The sequence below is a fragment of the Pinus tabuliformis genome, chromosome X (genome assembly GCF_031772625.1).
Source record: "Pinus tabuliformis cultivar Carrire ecotype Pingquan chromosome X, CPIR1, whole genome shotgun sequence".
In the NCBI taxonomy this organism is placed as follows: Eukaryota; Viridiplantae; Streptophyta; class Pinopsida; order Pinales; family Pinaceae; genus Pinus; species Pinus tabuliformis.
The window spans coordinates 1,465,217,430-1,465,241,130 of record NC_142308.1 but is presented as its reverse complement, the minus strand read 5'-3'; positions in this window follow the sequence as shown (position 1 = coordinate 1,465,241,130).

Genomic DNA, 23,701 nt, shown 5'->3' with positions numbered 1-23,701 from the left:
GTAGATTCTTTTGCAGTTAAACGAGGGATGGCAATGGACGAGAGCTCCACTCACAGAAATCCTCTGGTGGGCTATCCAAGCCCTTACACTCTCAGTGCTCCCCCGCAAAACGAAATGGCCAACATGCGCAGGGATGGTCTAGTTCTGTGGGAAAATGCAATGACTAACATTTACGGGAATGTGCCAATTTTGCAGAAATATGATTTGAGTTACAACCTAGAAATTCCTTATCAAACGCAGCGTGATCTTGTCGCAGAAAGGGGACAAATCCACGAGTCCAGGATGTAGAATCAACTGTGGTATATTGGTACTAAATGCTCTATGTCAGGAGGGGGCAACGTAAATCATCGTTTATTTGGAAGAACAAAACTGTGGTAAACAGTGGTAATGGTGGAGTGATGGTAGAGCGCAGGTCGTGGGTTGAAACTCACAGTGAATCCATGTGTATAACTGTTATGAAACCAGCTCAAGAAAAGATAGATCAACACCTTAGAATTCAACCTCTTCGACGGGGCAACATCCTTTACATTACATAAATGAACAATTCTTGGATGATACAAATGAAAATACCTCCTTTCTATATATAGGAGTCTAAGGGGTCATAACATAATCAGAGCCAACATAACAGTAATAATGTAAGGGCACAATAATAACAATAGTGGGCTTCTATGGGGCACAAGAGTAACAATATGGGCACTACATGGGTACATCAATATAATAAGTGGGTTGTACTAATAACAATAAGGGGTTACACTAGTAGTATAGGGGCCTAACATGCCCCTCTCCTTCAAAGAGCATTGTCCTCAACGCTTGAGTAGTTCTTGATGCTTCTGTATAAAATTCTTGTCCTCCCATGTGGAATCATCAGCAGGTAGGTTCTCCACTTGATGAGATACTCTGAAATTGATCGATTTCGTAGCTGTCGGGTTCTTGTTTTTGTGACTACTCCAGGTTCCAATATGATTTTTCCTTCCTCTTCAATTTCTGGCAATATTGTTTGAATTTGGATCTTTTGCAACTTTTGAATAAGTGGCCATACTTCTTTGTCCTTCTTCCATTCATCCATTTCTTCATTTATCCAATCTGGTTGGATAATAGAAATAGCACAAAACAATGCTTCCACATCCTCATCCTTGAAGAGCCTTCCCATTCGGTAAGGTCACCATTTTTTAAGTGCATGTAGTATTGCCAACATTTCCTTCTCATAAATAGCTTGCTTTAGATGTAGCAGTAAAAATGCCCAATCGCCTACATCAAAACGTTTTTCACTATGATGTTGATCTACCTGTTGTTTCATTTGATTTTGCACCGAAGTGGCATTACCCTTTAAAAGTTGGAGAACTTGTTATTGATGCTTGATGTGATCTTTCACTGCTTGAACCTTTTTCTTCTTGATATGTCCTTCTATCTTTAGAGTTTGAGGCATGGTAATTTCTTCCAATCCTTTACAAGATATGGTCGGATTCATTTCTTGACGCTTGATGTGATCTTTCACTTCTTGAACATTTTTCTTCTTGATATGTCCTTCTATCTTGATAGTTTGAGGAGTGGTAATTCTGACAAGTGAATTACAAGATATGGTTGGATTCATTTCTTCTTTCTTGATGTGATCTTTCACTTCTTGCACCTTTTTCTTCTTGATATGTCCTTCTATCTTGAGAGTTTGAGGAGTGGTCATTCTTGCCAATAGTTTACAAGATATGTTCTGATTCATTTCTTCTTTCTCTGGGGTAGGCATCTGGCATATATCCTCTTTGGTATGGTCAGGGAAAAGCCCCGACAGTCCACCACGAGCTATGACCATGGGTGCTTTACTGCTAAGAGTTCTTGAATCCGCTCCGCTTCAATCCCGCATCTAAATATAAATCAATCGACAGAATTAATGTCGTGACTCTAGTTCCTGCATTAGAAAGGCCGAAGCTTCAAAAACTGGTCCATGCTCATGTATAGGCACCGCACATGCTGGTCACAATTACCAGGACAGAAGATTCATTGAACATTTATTCAACAAGCAAATTCTATCCATATTCAAACCTTTTATAAACATAGGGGACCATAGGAATCAAACTGAGGTAGTAGATGCGGTAGATTCTTTTGCAGTTAAACGAGGGATGGCAATGGACGAGAGCTCCACTCACAGAAATCCTCTGGTGGGCTATCCAAGCCCTTACACTCTCAGTGCTCCCCCGCAAAACGAAATGGCCAACATGCGTAGGGATGGTCTAGTTCTGTGGGAAAATGCAATGACTAACATTTACGAGAATGTGCCAATTTTGCAGAAATATGATTTGAGTTACAACCTAGAATTTCCTTATCAAACGTAGCGTGATCTTGTCGCAGAAAGGGGACAAATCCACGAGTCCACGATGCAAAATCAACTGTGGTATATTGGTTCTAAATGCTCTATGTCAGGAGGGGGCAACATAAATCAACGTTTATATGGAAGAACAAAACTGTGGTAAACAGTGGTAATGGCGGAGTAATGGTAGAGCGCAGGTCGTGGGTTGAAACTCACAGTGAATCCATGCGTATAACATACAGCAAAATGGAACTCACACACAACGAATACATTAAACAATGCTCAACGGAGGTTCCAACGTACACAGGACTACCAATAATAATTATTTTGTAATTCTTTCAAGAATCGAAACCAACATAGCTTCATACACAAAGGACCAATGCTTGTGACAGGGCCAGCGTTCAGAAAAAATGCATATGACAGACAAGGCCAACGTTCAAAAATAAGAATGCATATGATAGACAAGCATATAGCCCACAGCAGCAACAGTGAAGGGAGTTACAACTATTTTGGGAACTTGGCTCTGATACCATGTCAGGCCAGGAAGTAACTCCACAAACCAAAAACGGATTCATGTGTTATTCCATCAGGTAGGTCTTTGTTATATACAATAGGGAGAGACTGTTCAGTTCATCTCCCGATGACTGTTCACATTTCTAATTTAATTATTTACATAAATTCACCCAATCATGAGGATTAGGTGTCAAAATCAACTTAAATTATCAACCTTGGGTTTGTACAAACTTAGAGGTGACAATGCTATATGCACAACAGGTTAGGTTATAATCATGTCACCCTTAATCATGAGACCAGATCAAGTTGTTCAGATACCACTCCTTAAGCTAAATACAAGGATAAAAACAAGTCACAATTTCAATAAGATGAACATGATTCTAGTATCGAAGTGAAAGTTCCCTACATTCAAGGTAACTATTGAATTAGAATTGCATGAAAGAAAAAAAACTATTCTAGTTGCAGAAGTAAACCATTTATTCTACTTGAAAACCTAATCAATGTAGCAACCTACTTACACGAATCATCTATCTATTTGCAGTTGCTTGAAAATGAGAAATTCAACCTTCAACACAATTATGAAAAAAATGCTAATTCTAATACTATTTGTTGTCTTATGTTTGCAGTGAGAAGAAAATGGATTTGGAGTGGTATTAGGGTCTTCCCTAATCATGAAATGAAATAATGATAATTTTTCAACTTCAATATGTCAGGGTCAAAATCTGGAGCGAATCTGGTTGAAGGGAAACAATGCTACAGGCTCTGTATTGTTACAGGAGGCCCTATTTTGCTACAGGAGGGGGGTTCGAGAGATTTTTGAGGACAATAATAGTGTCTTTAAAGTATAATAACGTGTATGAAGGTAGAAGAAGGTGATTTAATGGCATGGGATCCCCTTATCCAAGCCCAGTACCCCTTAGAGGTCTTTCTTGCACCAAAGTTTGTGCCCACAGTGTCCTCCATTGACCTCATTAGAGTGATCTCGATGACAGAGTTTGAACAAAATGTGAGGTGTATAGGAGGGAGATGGAGTGGCTCATATGGATGTAGAAAGGGGTTCCCACCACTGTAGGTCAACACAATCCCTTCAAACCAATCAAACACATGCATTAAATTATCAATATTACAGCAAAGTAAATTAACATGGAAAAGATGAGTTGAATTTTATTGAAATCTATTATAACCTACATCACAACTCCTAATTTCCAAACCAATTCTACTAACTCCTAACGTGCATAAACTAAATATGCAGAAGGATTACAATATGATAAGCAAATATTTTTTGGTTGTTATTGTAGATCTTCCTATCACTCTTCCCACACGAGAGGTGATAGAAAAGTCTGCAACTACACATTTTGTAATATAACACCTTTTGAAATAAGAAAATAATTGCAATAACTTGAGAAGGAATAAGGAATAAATACAAGAGGGGGACTAAAGCCTCTGAATTGGGCCCAAACCCAAGGGTTTCAACCCTCCAAAACTACTTCAAATGTAGACCACTAGTGAAATTCACATTAACATAAAATAAGAGGCACACACATCATATGAAAGATGACAACAATGTCAAGCACTAGGCTCTCTATAGCTACTCCTAGCTAATACAAAATTTCGAATCCTAATGCGCCTTTTGGATGGTTTATTTATACAAAATTTAGCTAAGGTCAAATCCATTGAAAAGAGGAGTGATTCCATCCAAAATATCAAGATTTGTGGATATGGTTTCCTTTGGTCTTCACATGTACTAGGAGTTCCTTGGCTTCTAGTGAATTTAAGTTGTTGGTGAGGATTCTGTGATCTTAAGCCGAGTTGGAGAGTTAATGAGGTGGACAAGCTTCCTATATTCTCTCTGGTTATATCCATCAAGCCCCTTCATAGTAAATATCTCCAAAATTGATTATTTTTCCTTCATATTAATAACATTATGCCATGCAATATGAAAAACACCCTTTTGTCTTCTTACTAAGAATATTATGGCTAAAAATGTGAATTAATGTGAGAAAAGGAGAGTTTTAAGGGATGGAGGACAACACATTGAACCTAAAAATAGACCTATTGATGGGTCCCATAAGCTTCCATGAAATTTCTACTATTGTAAAGGATGAGTGAGTACCTTTCCTCCTCATATGTGGGTGAAGGGTTTTGGGCTTGTTGCAAAAATACTTGCGCTCTAATCAAGTGATCATTTTCATCTACTTTCGATCCAAAGCTTGCACACAAAAACAAACATACAAAGATGATAAATGATATTCTGTGGAATATCATCAATGCAAAACATCAAGAAATACACATGTAAATCATTGCAAATGCTAATATAAAGGAAATGAACATGAATTCTCATTAACCATATAAATGTGCATACATCAATATACCTCTATCTGTGGTACTCCTCTCCTAATTCCGACAGAGTCTCCCCACTATAATGAAGAAGGAATCACAATGGCATGAAGCCCTCAAGTATGAATCACAAATGGAACATAGACTCTTTGAAGCTCACTCTCAAAATCTTTGGCTATCCAAAAATTAGCCTCACCCTCTAAGATTGCCTAGAATAAATAGGAAGAAGAATACTCAGAGGAGGATGAATGTAGATGCTTAGGACCAAGAGAAGTTAGAGAATCTTCTCGAGTCCCAGCCATCCTGAATACATAGGATAAGTCGATGAGTCGAATGGATCTCCTAGGAACCATAAGTCTCTAGAACAAGTCCCCAAACCACAAGCACAAAACAATGAAATCTCAGCTATAACTACAAGGATAATGTGTCTTTCATGTGGTTGGAAGGTTCCAACTACACACAAAAGTCGATCTCCATGCGGTTGTGGCATAACACTGGGAAAAAGAGTGGTCAAGTCCCAGAAGAAGGTCAATCATCATAATGACTCAAAGGTACTAACCCTAGGGACAAAAATAGGCCGATAACATTCCTAGTGTATTACTATAATTACTAACTCACTTCCCGAAGGAGAGACCTAGGTTACTGTTTATGAGTGGAGTTTTCTAGATTCTACGCCCATTCCATTGATTTCTAGTGGTATAAACCAGGGTTTTTTCTTATGATTTTGTATTGAAGGTTATGTTTCCTTAATATACAAATGAAATAATTGATTTCATTAGTGTTAACGTGTGAATACATTGATTCCCTGAGTAGTGGAGAGAATGGTACGAATAGTTTAAAGATATGAGAAAAGGGATCATTGTGAGGTTACACAATGCACATAATATAGAGCATAGGATTGTGCAAAGGTTAGAGGTTGAGCTCTTGAAGCATGTGAATACAAAGAGGTTTATGACAAGAGAGGAGTATGGAGAAAGCTACATGAAGAGGCATATATCTATATTATGGATGAGAAAAAAAATTCAAAGGTTGTAACAGAGTTCGATGGGTAGTAGAAATCCTTGGATTAGAGTTTAGAGAATTTTTTTATGTGTATACTTCAGTATAATTTTTATGTAGGAGATTATAGCTACTTAGACAAATGGTGTATTTAAGGGAGAACCAATGTGTGCCTATGACAGACAGGAAGATGATCCAGGTGGATATTGGTGGCCACCCACCAATTCCACTTGGACACCCACCATTGTTTCTTTTAGTATTTCAGTTTCCTTAATTGTAGCACAGTTTACTATTTTTAGCAGTTTTTCGAGTCCTAACTTCCAGAGCTGTTTTGAGGCCCTAAACAACATTTTTTGGGAAAAATGGGAGCATTTTCCTTGGTATTGCTTTCATATCATCGTATTGAATGATCCTTGCTGATTAATTTCTATACATTCGCGTCAAATAGAGACTGTATGCCAAAGTTACAACCCTGGGAAGTTTGTTAGGTCCCTATAATACTAGTGATTACCCCATTACTATTGTATTTGCATCCCTTATTAATATTTTTGTGGCCATATTGTCGCCATATTGTTATTACTATGCCCCATAGAATCCCTCTATTGTTATTTTGGTGCCTTTATATTATTATTGTTAGGTCGGCTAGGTTATATTGTGACTCCTTAGAATCCTATATATAGAAAGGAGGTTTTTTCTTTTGAACCATAAAAGAATCATTCATTTGTGTAATGTAAAGGAATTTTCCCCCTCGAAGAGGCTGAATTCTAAGGCGTGGATCTATCTTTTCTATCTTTTTGTGAGCTGGTTTTGTAACATTTGGTATCAGAGGCTTTCGATTCTAGGGTTTCGCTGATCCAAATAGGTCATCGTGGCATTTTCCCTATAAATTTTTTTCTGCAATGTTTCAGAAGCGAAAACAAAAACCCATTTGAGATGAAATCTCACTAAACCATGGATCCAAATTTTAGAGCTTTTCATGCTATATTTGTGGAGATATGATTTGAGGAAATTGGTCTTTTTGCAGACTCCTGAATTACATTCCAAACAAGTGACCTGGGGAAAATAGTCATAACTTTCTCTTTGAGCATCGGATTGAAGTTTTGTAAGAAGGTATAGAAAGAAGATAGACTATAGTTTCCTGTATGTATTTTTTAGAGCCAAAGGTCAAAACAGGGACACGTGGCATGTCGTACAAGTTCGCTCTACTGAACTAGTCTACAATCAAGTCACTATGGGAGATTTCGCATAACTCTTCCTTGGAGAATCCAATTTGGATCAGACTGGTGGCAATGGAAAGAGGACCCAGAGGGATATTTCAGGTCACAATTTCAAAATTGGATGATTCGAAATTACAGAGATACATCAAAGGAAATATCGAGCTCCTACAAAGTGAAAAAAGGTGTGTAGATTTTTTTAAATTTTTGCTTAAGATTGGTTTGAAAATTTATTTTGAAGGAATTCAAAGGGCATAGTAGAGCATTATTATCGGTAACTGATGCCCCGAGGAAAGAAAATGCAAACACCTACTAAGCAACCTGAAAGCTCTAGCATGACTCATGAAGAAGAGGAAGAAATGATACATGATATATCAAAATTACAAGACCAAGTGCAACAAATGTCACTCTCACAAAAGCTAACAAAAGCTAAGATAAATGGTATGGAATCTAACATAAAGTGCATGAAAGCTAAGATGGCTGATTTTAAGATAGATTTGAAGACAGATTTGAAGAGAGACATGGCAGATTTGAAGACAGATTTGAAGATAGACATGGCAGATTTGAAGACAGATTTGACAAATTTTCTACAAGAAATACTTACTAATGGTGAAAGGGTAGTAAAGGAAACTCATGATGTGAACAAAAGAAATGTTAATCATGATTTCATAGACTCTAATGTGGGATCAAAGACCCACCATATTCCAAAAATTGATATGAGGAAGTTTGATGGCAAGGATCCCGCAACATGGATATTACAGATGGAGCAATTTTTCGATCTCAATAATGTGCAAAACACACAAAAGGTACGTATTGAAACTTTATATTTGGAACCAAATCAATTTGTATGGTGTCAATGGCTTTTCTCTCGTAAACAAATTATCACTTGGGCAATTTTTACGAAAGAATTGATAGCACATTATGAGAATACAAAAAGCAACACTTTTTTTAGCCAATTGATAAGTCTCAAACAAAATGGTTCAATAATGGAGCATATTGAGGAGTTCCAAAAATTGAACATAAAGGTAAAAAATATTCCAGAGGAGCATAGGATTGATGTGTTCATAGGGACTTTAAAGGATAATATCCAACATGATGTTCGCCTTTGGGAACCTGATTCATTAGAGAAGGCATTCAGGTTAGCAAGAAAAATGGAGAGCAAAATTATGGCAACCAGGAAGCATACCACTCACAACTATAAAGATGGAAGTGTTGTTGCCCCTAGTCTTCCACAACCTATAAGGTTGACACCACAACAATTGGAAGAAAAAAGAGCAAAAGGGCTTTGTTACAGTTGTGATAGCAAATACACTAAAGGTCATAAGTGTGCAGAGAAGAAATTATTCTACATAGATTGTGAAGAGGAAGAAGAAAAGGAGCAAAAAAGGTCAAAAGAAGAGGATATACTCCAGGAACAAAGCCTAGATAAAGAAGAAATGAATCCGACCATATTTTTTAATGCATTGGCAGGAATTACCACTCCTCAAACCATGAAGATAGAAGGACAAATCAAGAAGAAAAAGGTAATAGTGTTGATTGATTCAAGAAGTACCCACAATTTTATTCATTGTAAGGTAGCAAAAGAATTGAATTGTTTCCTATATCTAGCACCAGAGTGTCAAGTGATGGTTGCAAATGGAGGAGCAATAAATCACTTTGGAAAGTAACATAATATCAAGCTATCCATGGGAGAATATGTATTGACTAGCCCAATGTTTTCCATTCCAATGGGAGGTGTTGATGTTGTACTAAGAGTCCAATGGCTACAATCCTTGGGTACAATAGATTTTAATTTTCAAGAACTTTCCATGAAATTTTCTGCAGAAGGAAAGGAAGTTGAATTAAGGGGTATTGTAGGGAAACTGGGAAAGATAATCAACTCTGATGGTATGACAAAGCTTCTAAAAAAGGAACAAAGAGGTGTTTTGCACAATTATGTTTGCTAGATGTTTCCACATCGAAATCATCTATTTCTCCAAATCTCCAAAAAGTATTGGACAATCATTCCAAGGTATTTGAAACTCCTAAAGGTCTCCCACCTATTCGTGATCATGATCATGCTATTCATCTGATTCTAGGAAGTGTTCCTCCAAACATCAAGCCATACAGATATCCCTATGCCCAAAAGAGTGAAATTGAATGTATGGTTGTAGAAATGCTAGAGGTTGTTATAATTCAACCTAGTCAAAGTTCTTTCTCTGCTCCAGTAGTATTGGTGCACAAGAAGGATGGATCATGGTGCATGTGTCTGGATTATAGGGAGCTCAACAAGCTCACTATTAAAGATAAGTTTCCCATTCCTGTCATTGATGAATTACTGGATGAATTGCATGGATCAATTTACTTCACCAAGTTGGATATTCGTTCAGGATATCATCAAATCAGAATGAAGATTGAAGACATTCCGAAAATAGCATTTAGAACTCATGAGGGTCATTATGAATTTTTGGTCATGCCTTTTGGCCTTACCAATGCACCTTCAACATTTCAAGGTTTGATGAATTCCATTTTCAAACCCACCCTTAGAAAATTTGTGTTAGTATTTTTGATGATATACTAATCTACAGCAAGTCTTGGAAGGATCATGTTGAACATGTTGACAGGGTGCTACAACTATTGGAGGAGAAACAATTATATGCAAAAGGATCCAAATGTTTCTTTGGAGTACAAGAGGTGGAATATCTCTATCATATTGTATCTCATGAAGGAGTTAAGGTAGACCCTAGCAAAATTAAAGCCATTAAGGAATGGAAAATCCCCACATCCATAAATCATCTGCGAGGATTTCTCGGGCTGACAGGGTATTATTGCAAGTTTTTTAAGAATTATGGGAGAATAGTAGCACCTCTAACAACATTATTAAAGAAAGATGCATTTTCATGGACTTCAGAAGCAACAAAGGCCTTTGAACATCTTAAAGAGGTAATGTGCCAAGCACCGATCTTAGCTACACTGGACTTCACAAAAACCTTTATTGTGGAATGTGATGCTTCAGGAAATGGAATTGGTACTGTTTTAATGCAAGATGAAAGACCCATTGCTTTTGAAAGTCGTCCAATCAAGGGAAATTTTTTACACAAAGCTATTTATGAGAAGGAAATGTTGGCAATACTATATGCACTTAAGAAATGGCGACCCTACTTAATGGGAAGACACTTCAAGGTAAAAATGGATCATGATAGCCTTAAATACTTTTTAGAACAAAGATTATCCTCTGAAGAGCAACAAAAGTGGGTCACAAAGATGTTGGGTTATTACTTTGAAATCATCTACAAAAAAGGCAAGCAAAATGTGGTGGCAGATGCACTCTCAAGAAATGATGAGGATGTGGAAGCATTTTTGTGAACCTTTTCTATTATCCAACCAAATTTGATAAACGAAGCAAAGGAGGAATGGAAGAATGATGAAGAATTTTGGGCACTTATTCAAAAGTTACAACAAGATTCCAGTACATCTGATACATTTAGCTGGAAAAATGATTCGTTATGGTACAAAGATCACTTATACTTCTGTAAGAATTCCCAACTCAAACAAAATATTCTTATGGAATTGCACACTTCTCCCTTAGGAGGGCACTTAGGATTTTTAAAAACTTACCATAGGGTTAAGAAGGAATTTTTTTGGGATGGTCTTAAATCAGATATTCAAAAGTTTGTGGCAGAATGTTTGGTTTGCCAACAAAATAAAGTTGAAACAATTAAGACCCTGGGTCTATTACAAACTTTATCCATTCCAAGCCAACATTGGGAGGAGGTTTCAATGGATTTTATCATAGGTTTACCCGAGTCTAAGGGAAAGAGTGTCATCATGGTGGTAGTTGATAGACTTACCATGTATGCATACTTTTGTGCATTATCACATCCATTTAAAGCCAATGCAATTTCTACTGCATTTATGGAAACAATTCAAAAGCTACAGGGAAACCCAAATATTATTGTAAGTGGCAGAGATCCCATTTTCACTGGACATTTTTGGACGGAATTATTTTCTTGTCTCAGTACTCAGTTAGCTCATAGCTCATATTATCATCCTCAATCCAATGGGAAAACTGAGATAGTAAACAAATGTTTGGAAGGATATCTTCGTTGCTTTGTATCTGATAAATAGACATAATGGGTCAAATGGTTTCCTCTGGCTGAATGGTGGTACAACACTTCCTTCCATACAGAAACAAAAATGACCCCATTTATGGCACTTTATGGATATCAACCATCATCCATCACATCATATTTAAGAGAAAATTCTAAGGTTCAAGCAGTGGAACATCACATCGAGCATCAACAACAAGTCCTCCAACTCTTAAATGATAACCTTGTGTTGGCGCAAAATAGAATGAAACAACAAGCATATCAACATTACAGCAAAAGAAGCTTTGATGTAGGTGATTGGGTATTCCTATAGTTACAACCATATAAACAAATGTCCCTCAAGCAAGCTAAGAAGGATAATAAATTATCGCCAAAGTATTATGGTCCGTACAATGTGTTGAAAAAGGTTGGTGCTATGGCATACAAATTGGAGCTTCCTGTAGCTTCTCGAGTGCACCCAGTTTTCCATGTTTCATGTTTAAAAAAGGTTATAGGCGACAAGCTCCCAGTTCAAACAATATTGCTAGAACTTGATGAGGAAGGAAAAATTATATTGGAACCGGAAGAAGTCACAAAAACAGGAACTCGACAACTACGAAATCGATAAATTTCGGAGTATCTCATCAAGTGGAAGAACTTATCCGCTAAAGATTCCACATGGGAGGATGAGAATTTCATACAAAAGCATCCAAAACTACTCAAGCGTTGAGGACAACACTTTTTTGAAGGAGAGGTGCATGTTAGGTCCCTATAATACTAGTGATTACCCCATTACTATTGTATTTGTATCCCTTATTAATATTGTTGTGGCCCTATTGTCCCCATATCGTTATTACTGTGCGCCATAGAATCCCTCTATTGTTATTTTTGTGCCTTTCTATTATTATTGTTAGGTCAGATAGGTTATATTGTGACTCCTTAGACTCCTATATATAGAAAGGAGGTTTTGTCATTTGAATCATCAAAGAATCATTCATTTTTGTAATGTAAAGGAGGTTGCCCCCTCGAAGAGGATGAATTATAAGGTGTGGATCTATCTTTTCTATCTTTTTGTGAGCTGGTTTCATAACAAAGTTTATATACCAATTTACCCAAACGAGGCCCATAGTTTGGCGCTTCATCTCCTAGGGTTAGGTTTTTGGATTTTTAGGGTTTCCATTGTTTCTCAAAAATAAATAGGCATTCAAGCTTCATTGTAAGATAGTTCAGAGGCATGTAGCCACCACATTCTTCTCAGGGATAAGCTAAATCGCCTGAGCTAGTTTATTTCCATTTCTGTTACTAGGCATATTTTAGTATTTTACATTAATGAAATGAATTATTATTTCTCCTGCATCCCTATATTTATGGTTATATATGTAATTTGTTGTGTTCTTGTTTAAATCTGGATCAGTGGTATCAGAACAATCTTCTCTTTCTTTGTTTTTCTTTGCATGTCCCCAACGAGGTCGGGATATAAGGAGTTAGGGCTTGAACTAGTTGACCCTTTGCAAGACCAACCTCACAAATCCTAATGACCTTCCATGGCAGATGAAAATAAATATGAGGGGGCAGCAAATCCTATCAAAATCTTGCTCGAAGAAGCCCTTGAGCGATCAAGGAACGTGATGATGGACAACTTTGCCCAGATCCTTCAGCGGCTACCCAGAGGCAACACATCTACCTCCAGCAGCTACTCTAGAAGCACCACACCCTTTAAGGTACAAGTTAACTTTGACATTCCCACATTTGAGGGTTACATAGATGTAGATGTTGTAGATAAATGGTTAAATATGCTAGAAGGGTATTTTTCTGTTCATGATTTTTCTGGATGGGAAAAGATTACTTTTTCTCTGCTCAAAGTTGCCCCCCACATCAAGGACTAGTGGGAAACCTACTGCGAGTAGAAGGATGAAAGTACATGCTCACTATTTTCAGCCGCACCCACTTAGAATTTATTCCGCTATGCCATTAAGGAGCAGTACTACCCTGTCGGAAGTTATGAGGATAAATACATAAAGTGGACCATGCTGCGGCATGGAAGGGACCAAGACGTGCTAGAGTTTACCAATATTTTTCATACCCTTCACACAAAGTTGGGTATCAAGGATACTAAGCAGCATTTGGTACTCAAATATCATGACTACCTACACAAGTACATCTAGGATGAGATGGAGTTTCGGGACATCTCCTTGCTCGACATGATGTACCGATACATTTTCAAGATTGATCAGAAGTTTAAACAGAAGAATCAAGAATATGGATCTCCGAACCCAAAGCAAGGGAAAGGTGCCCCCAAACTGCACAACAAAGGACAAAGCCAAGCCGGGGTGGCTCAGGACAACCCGCCAAAGCTACAAGAAAAGAACAACAATGCAAAGCTAAAGAAGGACACGAGAAAGTGGTGTGAGTTCCATAAGGTCTCCACTCATAACACAAGTGAGTGTTGGGCAAAGTAGTGACTGGTGGCTGAGCTAAAGGCTTCAGAATCAGATGCATGTTCCGACTCTGAGTCAAAACATGAAAAGGGGAATGACAAAGGGAAGAAGATTATCGATGCAGAGCCTAATTCCACCATTGCCACCATGAAGATCCAAAAGGAGGAACCCGAAGATCTAGAGCAGGAGAAGTTCCTCTTCCACTCCCTGAAGGTTCCCTGCTATAGTTCAATGTCGAAAACGAGAGCCAAAAGAACCCCATTTCGGTAGAGGTCATGAAGTGGCTAGGCTTACTGACCACAACACATCATCAAGTATACACCATTGGGTGGCTTCACCAAGGATGGGATCTTCGTGTGAGCCAGCAATGTCGCCTTCCATCCAACATCAAGCCCTTCACAAATGAGGTATTATGTGATGTTGCTCTCCTTGATGTTTGTGATGTATTATTAGGCCAACCATACTTGTGGAAGTGACATGTTGTGTATGAATCAAGGCCTCGTGCTGTTATTTTTACTTTAGGAAATAAGTTGTACAGGATACCAGATGTAGCATCGCCTACCGCCATCTCTTTGGTTACTGCAAAACAATGCAGTAAGATCATTTCCAACACAGGGAAAATTTGTTTTTTTGATGATACGCCCTTAGGGAAAGAAGAAGACATGGCCATGACCTCCAGACAAGGCCCCTCCACACAAAAATGATAGATGGACAAGGTCGTGGAGGAGTACGAGGACATCTTCACCTCCCCCACATGGGTTCCTCTGCACTGTTAGGTCAAGCACTCCATCGATCTGATCCCAAGTGCGTCGCTGCCCAATGGACCAATCTATCAGCGTTCCATTTTGGAGAACGATGAAATCAAGAGGCATATTCAGAATCTGCTACAAAAAGGTCACATTTGACTGAGTTTATTGCCCTGTGGGAGCCTGATCATGTTGCTACAGAAGAAGGATGGGACTTGGAGACTCTGTATTGACTATCGGGCACTAAACAAGATCACTGTCCAGAATAAGTACCCGATCCCATGGATTAATGACCTTCTGGACCAAATGAAGGGGGGAATATTTTAGCAAGATCGATTTGAAGTCAAGATATCACCAGGTACCAATCGGACCCTCCGATGTGTGAAAGACTGCCTTCAAAGCAAAGGAGAGCCTTTTCGAATGGTTGGTTATGCCTTTTGGGTTGAAAAATTCTCCTGCAACCTTCATGAGGCTAATGGATGACATCTTGCAGCCATTCACCAACTCATTTGTAGTGGTATACTTGGATGACATCCTTATCTTCAGCCATAGTTGGGAAGAGCGCCTCCACCACATCCGAGAGGTTCTCCAAACAATGCGGCAACACAAGTTATGTGCCAATTTGGAGAAATGCACTTTTGGCATGACCCAAGTTCAGTATTTGGGATACATTATTGATGAATGGGGGGTGCATGTGGATCCAACCAAGATCCAAGTCATTCAGGATTGGCCATCTCCAACCACTCTGACAGAGCTCCACAGCTTTTTGGGTCTTGCCAACTTCTACCTTAGGTTCATGTTGGGATTTTCTCATATCACTTGGCCCTTGCATTAAGTCACCAAGGGAGGAGAAAAAGAAAAATTCTTTTGGTATGAATCTCGACAGAAGGCATTCACAAAGTTGAAACATCGCCTCTGCTCGACACCCATGCTCGCATTACCAAACATGCAACAACAATTTGAGATCGATACAGATGCCTTTGACTATGCTATCGGGGCAGTCCTTACTCAACACGGAAATCCAGTGGCATATCACAGTGAGACACGTTCAGACATAGCCCGGAAGTATCCCACTTATGACAAAGAGAACTATTTCATTGTGCAGGCCTGCTGACAATGGATGCATTACATTTTGGGGAAGGAAACAATCATCCACACAAACCACCGACCCCTGTAGTTCATACAAACACAAGGGAAGTTGCAAAATGATCACCATCAGAAGTGATCCACATACCTACAACAGTTCCATTTGAATAGCAAGTATAAGAAGGGCAACACCAATAATGTTGTATATTGCCTCAATCGACCACCGATCATTGTGTTAACCATCGTGTTCAACACTTGTGGGCACGAGACTTTTGATGGCCACTTCTCTACAAAAGGGACCCAGAATTCAGCCACACATACCAGACACTCTTGGAGGGTCAACATGTTCCAGATTTCACCTCCATGATGCCTTGTTATGCCACCTGGGTCACCTTTGTGTTCCTTCAAGCGAGCATTCCAAGATGATTTGGGAATCACACTACAGTCAGACTACTGGGCATTTCAAGTTTGAGAAAATGGTGGTAGTACTGCAGAAGTATTTCTATTGGCCGAATCTTCGGCAGGATGTCAAGAAGTACATCATATCCTACACTGCTTGCGCCATTTCCAAACCAACCATCAAAAAGTAAGGCCTCTATACTCCACTACCTACCCCTAGTCTACCTTAGGAATCCATCTCCATGGATTACATGTCGGGCCTTCCTTCTACTAAGCATAGAAATGACTGTGTTTTTGTGGTCGTCGGCAGGTTCTCGAAGATGGTCATTATGGTGACCTACAATAAGAATATCACAATAGAAGCCACTACTAAACTCTTCTTTGAACGAGTGTGGGTACACTTTGGGATCCTACAGTCTTTCATCTCAGACTGGGACAACAAGTTGCTCAGTACATTTTGGTCCAGTCTCTGGTCGATGCAGGACACCAAACTCACTAAGTCCACAACTTTCCATCCCCAAATTGATGGCCAAACAGAGGTTTTCAACAGGATGATCATACACATTTTGCAGATGTACAACTCAAAGCATCCATGCACATGGGATGAGAGCCTCCCCTATGTTCAACACAACTATAATCGAGCTCTCAACAGCTTGACTGGCCACAACCCCTTCTAGGTGGGCTTGCGACTCTGACCACTATGTCCCATTGATGTGGCCATGCCATTTGTAGCTACTCAAGCAGATTCGGCTCATGTCCAATCCAAAACAGATAAGGCAAATAGCTTCATTGAGCACATCCAACATATTCGCCAGCAGGTCCATGACATTCTAGAGAAATCAAATTCCAAGTACAAGCAGCAACATGATCAACATCGAATGCCACACAAGTTTTAGGTGGGTGACAAAGTGTGGTTGCATTTGTAAAAGGAACGCCTTACCGGAGCCTATCAGAAACTAAAACCACTCTGATATGGTCCTTACACCATTACCAAGGATGTGGGAGATAATGCATTTGAGCTCAACATTCCCCCATTCCTTGGCCTACACCCAGTGTTCAATATGGACCACCTTCGGCAATACTTTCCACCATTACTAGACACATCCGACATTGCAGAACAGCTCACACCAACAAAGTTAAATCCAGATTGCATGGAACAAGTTGCAACTAATTGGACCATGGACACGCAGATCAAGCACACTCGATAACAGAAGATCCAGCTGTATCGAGTTGTCAAAGCAATCCAACCCCTTCACCAAGGCAAATGGCTCACCAAGGACCAAGTTCAACAGAAGTTTCCTCATCTCATGGAGGAACTCAACATAATGGGGACCATTGCTTCCTAAGGGGTGAGTAATGATCTAAGTGGATATTGGTGGCCACTTGCCAATTCCACTTGGACCCCCACCATTGTTTCTTTCATTTTTTCAGTTTCCTTAATTGTAGCACAGTTTACTATTTTTAGCAATTTTTTGGGTCCTAAACTTCTCGAGCCGTTTTGAGGCCCTAAACGACATTTTTTGGGAAAAATGGGAGCAATTGTTGTTCACTCAAAAGTTGTAGTCCTCAGATAGATCTTTCTAACGAGGTATTGTGCGCGTCAAACAGAGATCGTATGCCAAAGTTACGACCCCAGGAAGTTGATGTACCAATTTACCCAAACGGGACCCATTGTTTGGCACTTCATCTCTTAGGGTTAGGTTTTTGTATGTTTAGGGTTTCCATTGTTTCTCAACAATAAATAGGCCTTTGAGCCTCATTGTAAGATAGTTCAGAGGCATGTAGCTGCCACATCTCTTCTCAGGGGTATGTTGGGCGTGGAGCCTGATTATATTCTTTATTCAGAGGTATCACCGCATTGGACCCCAGTTCGTAATGTGGCAGCAACACCGCCCATAATATCTGTTCTTCAAGGGGGGTCCAGGGAGGGGCTACGGAGACCCCCCCCCCCCTAACGGGGGATCGGGGGGCAATGCCCTCGAAGCTAAAAATAGATGTAAAATTGCCTTGTAAAATGTTGTAATTTCGTAGTCAACCTAGGCCGTTCATTAGGCGGAGATTGATGGTAGAAGTTATGTTTAATTTAGGGTTTTTTTTCCCTAGAAGGCAACCCCTCACTATATATGAGGGAATTGTATTGCGTTTATGTAGATCTATATTATGAGCGAGAAAGAGAGAGGAGATTGTGTAAGAGGGAAGAGGGAATTACAACAGATCTATTGTAGGTTGTATCTCTTCATTTTGCTGGATAATATAAAAGGAAGGACTCATTGTTTCCCATGGATGTAATCAAAATTGGGTGAACCACGTATATCTATGTCTCTCTTGTTTTATGTGTTTTTTGTGTTTATATTTCTTCAATATATTTTATGTGTTCCATTGCTCTATAATATATAATTTTCTAATAAGATAAGCTACCATCGCCCGAGCTAGTTTATTTCCATTTCTACTACTAGGCATATTTCAGTGTTTTACATTAATGAAATGAAGTATTATTTCTGCTGCATCTCTGTATTTATGGTTATATCTGTAATTTGTTGCATTCCTGTTTAAATCTAGATCAGAAGAGGATGGTGTATCTCCTTAGTTGTGTAATTGATATATTTGTGTTTGCAGGGGTAGAGTCTTCATTTGTATGGTTGTAGCTTCATATCTATGGATGCTCTATTATTACATGGATGATTTGTTGTGCTCATAATGGTTATACTCCTTATGGAGATGTGTTTAGTTTGTGTATGAAAGAGGTTTGTTTTTTGGTTTGCATATTCATATAATGTTGTTGTGTATTTCTTGTATTTTGGAGTGAGAGCCTGATTTGTTGATATAGCCGATTGTATGAGAGCCATAGATTGTATGTATGTTGCAGAATATTTTTGAGATTTGAGTTGTAGTGTGTTGATTTATTGTTGATGTATTGAGGAGTGTGGTGTATGCTTGTGAGTGAGAGAGAGCTATGTATGAGTGGATTTTTCATTGAGTTATTGAGCATAGAGTCACTATCAGTCCAGTTTGAAAATTGATGAAAAGAGGCTCACAGTTTTTGTATGCAGAGTATATGGGCCCAATATGAAATATTTTGAAATGAGGTCCATGAGATGAGCTTGAAGGTTGTGGTATTTAGTGGGTGAGTAGTGGAATCCTTCAAGTAGTGGTCTGAGAAATTTGGAGTGGTGGCTTCCATCTAGTGATGGTTGGTCAGACTTATTGGGAGTAGTGGCTTCCAACAAGTGTTGGATTGCAAGGTCGAGGGAGTGGTCGTTTCCTACTGGTGGTGGCCTGAAAAGTTCATATAGGTTGTTTTCCGGAGCAAGTAACAACTTGCATGATTGGGAAGTTATGGCTTTCACACTAGTGGTGGCCAATGAATTAGATGTAAAAGAATTTTTGATAATAGAAGAGATGATGACAAATATTATCTGTCGATGGTGGTTTTTACCCTTATGGTTTCCACCTTATATTTGTTGTTGTTGTGTAATGTGATTATTGATGTGTTGATGTTATGTGTCGTGATGATTTATGATTTATGCATTTTTTATCTTAAGGTTATATGCTCATTAGTATTGTTTCTCATATGATGTCATATGATCACAATTATGCACATGTTATTTGTTGCTAATATATTGTGATGTGCTGCTAATTGTATGTGTGATACAATTAATGTTTAAGAAAATGTAAAAATTGGCCATAAGTCACAGTATTTGACTCACCCCCTCTCTTAGTAGTGATCATTCTTTCTAACAAGTGATATCAGGGTTTGGGCTCTTTGTTGTAGCTTAATCGCTGAAGAGTAGATCCAGGGATTGTCGATGAAATGTTTGAAACTTTTTTTAGGATGAATCCTCAAGGAGTGTTGTACTCACAACAATAAAGTTCAAGGTATGGCAAGAAAAGGTGAAATATTATTATTATCTCGTGGACCTGACATTTGGTAAATTGTTTATGAAGGATGTGGATAGAACTCTAGTGTAACAAAAGTGATGCAAAATGATGCTCAAGCAAGATGCATAATTTATGTAAATTTTCACAATATAGATATGGAGAAGTTAAAAGATTGCAAATATGTTAAAGAAATTTGGGACAGATTAGAGATCCTGCATTGTGGTGATAGTAGCAACAATAATGGAAAATTAGAGAATACTAACAATAAGGAAGGAAAGAAAAGGGGTTCAAAGAAGGAAGAGACTCATCCTAAAGGAATAAATCCCCCCTAGTGTGAATGGTACAATAGGTCATAGTGATAAGTCATAAATGGTAGCTTCAACAGAACCAGTTGTGCAACATGAAAATATATTTGAAGGTAAAAATATGGGTGACTTATTTTTGAGTTATGAATTTGATATCTCTGATGATTTTCATATTGAAGAAGAGAATAATTACATGCTTCTTAAGGCAAGCTATGAATCAACTATGGTATTAATTGAAAAATTACCTATCAAAGTGATTATGCTAACAATTGCATGTAGGGACCATGAAAATCTTTTGCATATCTTTGATGAAAAGGATAATTATCTTAGAGCGGAGATCATTAGCTTGAATATTCAGTTACAGGAGGCGAAAATAATAGAGGATGTATATACCAATCAACAAAAGTAGAAAGAAGGTCGAATTGTAGAATTGGATGGTGAATTGGTCTCCGTGAGGAAGTCGTTGGAGAAGAAGAATGATCAAATGAAGTAAGATAAGAGAACCAGGCTCTTAAATAGTATGCTTCAGAGCCAAAGATCTCATATGATCAGATATAGTCTTGGAATTGGAGAATCTAGTTCACAATCAGGTAGGAGCAACAACAAAGTACCAAAGAAGCCTACCACAAATAATGGGACCAACAATGACAGTTATAAAAGAAAGAGACAATATATCTATCAGTAACATTAATAACAAAACCAATAGGAGAATTTACATCTAGAAGATAATTCACTCCTAGAGTTGATAGTGATAGAGTTCAAAATAAGTGTCAAAGCTCCTTTTCTCCTTGATGGATGAGATCGAATGTTTAATCTGTCACAATTTCATACATGTGGCAGCTACTTATAGAAGGAGAATGCAAACATCTATGCAGTAATTTGAATAGCCAAGAAGAGGGTCTGCTTTCATGTATACAAGTTTGTTTAATGTTTATTGTTATGCTTGTAACTTGTTTGTCCGTAAGGCCATTGGCTATAGATCTAACACGAGGAGATGGAAATATGAGGTGAAAAAAAAGATATTAGAGCCCTTGGCTTCATTTCTTAGTCATGTGAGATGTTATATGTGCCACAATTTCAGGCACATGGCCAAAGATTGTAAGTTGTCCATATTTTTTAGGCCATCCAGTCAAAAGGAGATACAAAATTAGAGTAGACATGGAATAAATACTAAGGATATTTCTCAAGAAAATAAACAAACAAGGACCATATGGAAGAAAAAGGAGGAGCGGCTAGGAAAGTGTGCTATTTCTCTTTTCTCACGATATGAGGATGATAAGTGGTACATTGACAATGGATGTTCCCACCATATGTTAGGAGACAGGAGCACATTTTCTTCTTGAAGAGAACCGAAAGTGGCCATGTTGTTTTTGAAGGTAACAAACAAGGAAGCATATTAGGGAAAGGAAAGGCCAACCTTGGTCAAAATAATATCAATGTAGATTTTGTGTGGCTCGTTGAAGGTCTGAAGAACAATATATTGAGTCTAAGGCATATAGTTGATGGAGGTAAGGAAGTGGTCTTAAACTCCAAAGGTTGTTTCATCCAAAAATAAGGGTAAAAAATAGTGATTTCCAAAGGATTCAAGACACCAGATAGTGTGTATGTGTTGAAGGGAAGAGTGAGCATAAACAAGAGATCGAAAAAAAACTTCATTAGATTCTGAGTAGGAGAGATCAAACTATTGCATTATGTTCTTTCATGACAAATCTCTTAGACTACAAAAATTAATGTGAGGTCTTCATAACCTAAGGAGAAACACATGGTAGATTATGACAGCATGAGGTAGCATGATGTGTTGTTATTGAGTAGTACTATGGCAACATGTTGGACATGTGTACAAGTTGTATAAGCAATAACATGTTTTATCATAAGCTCTCTTGTTCCTTTAGGTCTGTAGGATTTTCCATTGGAAGTATAATGGGCTCAAGGGGAGCTATGATTTCACTCATACTTTCACTTGTTTATCCTATAGTAGATTTATTATTTTGTCATCATGAGTTGGAAGTTGTGATTCAACCTTGTATCTAACTATCTACGATCATCATTACCATTGGTTGCATCTCCATAGATTTAGTCACGCATTGGTGTGAGAATTATAGTGTGTAGCAACAATCATGCATGGAGTTTAGATCAATATGATTCAACCATATACTTTCATTATTATTGTTATGTGGAATTTATGATTGTGGACAAAAGTAATTTCCCTAGATCTAGTGGACTGGTCTAGAAAAATAGGAAGCAAAGAATATAGAGTTTTCCTTAGGGAAATTGAAGAATTGGAAGAGGCTTACTTGGAATCCGTTGTAATATTTAATTTCCTCCTAGCTTGTAAGCTCCAATCGTAGCTTGGATTGCTATAATTAGAACCTACACTTACAACCAAAACAAGCCAAGGATCCACAACATCTACATAACATAATTCAATTTCTCTATTCAATGAATTAGTGAGGCATTAAAATACATGAATTTACATGTAACATAACACATCTATGAAAACAATATACTCTTTGCATTAATAGAAATAGGATAGAGATTACAACCAATAATAGTAGTTGATCCTATAGAGATCTACCCAAGTTGACTTGTCCTTCCTTTTCACAAATCACACCTCAATGTCACCCTAATGCATGAAGATGATGACTCTCTTAGATTCAAGGTAGCAGGATGAGGGCATGACCAGTGTCCAAAAGGCAACCTTGATGTTGTAGATGGCAGTAAATTTATAGGAGAGGGATGGTAGTTTAAGAATTCTTATCTATTTACCAATATAGGCTTGAGATCCACTTAATATGGGAGGATGAGCTCAAGGGATAAGAGATGAGGTCCCCAAGGTAGGATCATATAGCAATCAATCTTCTTATCCAAGATAAATGGTTAAAACAACTCCTGGAAGCTTCTGGAAGAGGAAGCTTCAGATATATTTTTTCAATTTTCCCAAATTTCTAGAATCAGCACACCCCCAATAAGGAGCAAGTTGTTTCCGATCAACATTGGTCTAAAAGGGATAAACCAGTGATGAACGCGGGTCTCTAAAGGGGTAGGTTGTGCTCGGGCTTAAAAGCACTAATTTTTAGTAGTTATACCCAGAAAATCAGTTATTTGGAAAGGTCATTCTTAGGGATTTGTGTAGGGATGATGACAACATGTTCACGGATGTGGATTGATTTGGTTTGCAAGCCTATTAACTAGATGTGACAAAAAGGCCTATAACAGATTGCCCCCTAAAGTGAAAAGTTAGAAACAATTAATGATGACTGAAGTGCTTTACCTTGTGACAAGTTCGAATCAAGAACAACCAGTCGAGACCATCTTCTATTACAATACATTTTCATCATGATATCTCTGTTGAGGTAGGCATACCCATGCTCAACACATAAGCTAACATTACATGTACAATGATCAAGAAGTTTTTCCAC